General features: G+C 29.8%; 2 long non-coding RNA genes across 3 annotated transcripts in view; one reads left to right on the top strand and one right to left on the bottom strand.

Moving 5' to 3' along the window:
- The window catches only part of LOC108735544, a 34,147-nt gene that overhangs the window by 20,714 nt on the left and 10,884 nt on the right, over positions 1–2,549 (top strand). For both annotated transcript variants that reach the window (XR_003231541.1, XR_003231540.1), the window contains exon 2: positions 2,026–2,148. This is a non-coding gene — a long non-coding RNA (uncharacterized LOC108735544). The remainder of the gene's footprint in view (positions 1–2,025; positions 2,149–2,549) is intronic.
- LOC112905065 overlaps positions 7–2,549 on the bottom strand; it is a 3,708-nt gene continuing 1,165 nt past the window's right edge. The window contains exon 4 of the long non-coding RNA XR_003231543.1: positions 7–160. This is a non-coding gene — a long non-coding RNA (uncharacterized LOC112905065). The remainder of the gene's footprint in view (positions 161–2,549) is intronic.

Raw genomic sequence — 2,549 nt, 5'->3', positions numbered from 1 at the left:
GTTCCAGCCGTTGGTAGATGGCTCTTACCGTTGGGAGCTATTCGCACCCGTTAGAAATGGTCCCTCGTTGACGATGGTGATCTCCCACGATGAACGATGTTCCTGAAGTGGTCCATGGATTGGTGATCCTCCCACGGAGGTCTCACTGCTTCTCGAATGTCTGTAAAAAAGTTTTAAATTTAGTAATAGAAAGAAAATATCTGAAAAAAAAGGAAGTAAGAAAAAATTAAGCTAAATAAAAAATAAAAGTAAAGTATAAAAGAAAAAATAAAAGTCATAAATTAAAAATTAAGTTTTAGAGAAAAGAATTAATGTAAACATAGAGACGTTAATCAAAAAAAGAAATTAAGTTTTGAGAAGTAGGAAAAAGATTTAAGCTAAATAAGAATAAAAGTAATTAACAAATAAAAGTCATAAATTAAGTTTTAAAAAAAATAATTAATGCAAACATAGTTAAAAGACACATGAAAAGTTAACCAAAAAAAGAAATTAAGTTCAGGGAAAAGTTAGAAATGTATAAATTATAAAACAGGAAGAAAGTAGAGATAAGGAAAAAGTATTAAAATAACTACTAACGAAAAAGTAACCACAAGCTTATACCTCTCTTGAAGTATGCTGGCGATCCTGGCAGGGGTCCATTACCCCAGGGACCATTTTAGCACAATTGAATACCTCCCAAATGGAAACAACCCCCATTCCGTGATTTTTGATGTTGGAAGGGACTTCTAATTCTTGGATGACGGTTCTAGGCATTGGTAGATGGCCCGTACCGTTGGGAGCTATTCGCACCAGTTAGAAATAGTTCTTCGTTGTTGACGAAAGTGATCTTCCGCGATGAAGGATGTTCCTGAAGTGGCCAAAGGATTGGTGATCATCCCTCGAATGTAAATGTCTCTCGAGTGTCTGTAAAAAAGTCATTAATTTGTAAAAGTAAGAAAATATCTGAAAAAATAGAGGTAAGAAAAAAGTTTTAAACTAAACAAAAATAACAAAAAATGTTTAAATAATAAAAGGTGAAGGTAATTAATTCAGTTCCAAAGAAAAGAATTAATGCAAACATATTTAACATATGAAATTATAACCCCAAAAAAGAAATTAAGTTCTAGGAAAAGCTTACAGTAAATAAAATATAAAAAAGGAAGCATGTAATGATCAGAAAATGTAATCACCTTCACGTTGTTTAATGATGATCATATCTGTTGAAGATGTGATACAAGTACCACCCTTCCACGGATAGGATCATCTTCGAACCACCTGAAGGTGTTCCTGTTCCCGGAGGGATAAGTCTTACCTATGAATGATGATCCTAGACGTTGGAAGGGACTTCTAACCCTTCGAAGACAGTTCCAGTTCAGTAGATGGCTCTTACCGTTGGAAGCTATTCGCGATTGTTAGAAATGGTCCCTCGTTGATGAAGGTGATTTTCCATTATGAACGATGTTCCTGAAGTGGTCCAAGGATTGGCGATCATCCCACGGTGGCTTCACTGTTTTGTGGAATATCTGTAAAAAAGTTTTGAATTTAATAATAAAAAGAAAAGCTAAATAAAAATTTAAAAAATATGTATAAAGTAAAAGGTAACGGTAATAACTTAAGTTCTATGTAATTTAAACTGCAGTGAAAGAATTTCTACTAGATAGTGTTGAAAAATCTATTAATATAGTAGAAGTTAATCTTTCTCTTTTAATTGTTACATTTCCATAACTATCGTTTGATTTTCTTTCGAATATATCAGGCATCGATAGTTTTTGCTACTTTATCTTAATAATTTTGCTTTAATTTAGCAGAATCAAGCAACAGCGTCATAAATTGGGATCTGTTTTTAGATTTTTGAAAATTGATAAGAAATTTTGTATTGAAATTATGTAAGCTTCCAATATATACATCTTTTCATTTATAAGAAGGAGTTGGGGGTATTCAGTATTAGTTTTAATGCTCTGTTTTAAATTTTTGCTTTTCGAACTTAATTATTTATATTGCAGTAATAATTGAATGTTTGAATTAATGTAACTAATTTTCCCATAGAAACGAAGATTACGCAAACCCTGGACTTCATACTATGTGGTTGGGCAACGATTGTTGCAGATTTTAATCTACTCCAGCTGAAGTAGCAGTGCCTATATTATCAATTGAAAAGGTATAATTTGGGTGAGTGACAACATTAAAAATATTTTGATTTTGATTTAATATTAAATTCTCATTAATTCATTATTATAGTTAACAGACAGAATAGAGAAAAATAAATAATTATATTAGGTAATTTAGTATAAACGTATTACAAACGTTTAATGTATTTGATAAAAAAATCGTGAATAATTGACAATAGTTTTAAAGCATACAAGTGTTTTTATTAATTATTAATTTTAACCTTTAACGATTAATTGATTTAATTTCTTTTTAAAATGCTTTTTTTGTCAATTTAATAAGAGTTTATTTAAAAAACATGCCTTTACATTTACATTAAAAAATTATATTATTCTTTGTTAAAAAAAATATAATTTTAGATATTTCCAATAATTACAAGTTTACATCATCATATTATATAAATT

The sequence above is a fragment of the Agrilus planipennis genome, unplaced genomic scaffold (genome assembly GCF_000699045.2).
Source record: "Agrilus planipennis isolate EAB-ADULT unplaced genomic scaffold, Apla_2.0 scaffold107, whole genome shotgun sequence".
In the NCBI taxonomy this organism is placed as follows: Eukaryota; Metazoa; Arthropoda; class Insecta; order Coleoptera; family Buprestidae; genus Agrilus; species Agrilus planipennis.
The sequence above is the reverse complement of the archived record's forward strand: the minus strand, read 5'-3'. Positions and strand labels throughout refer to the sequence as shown.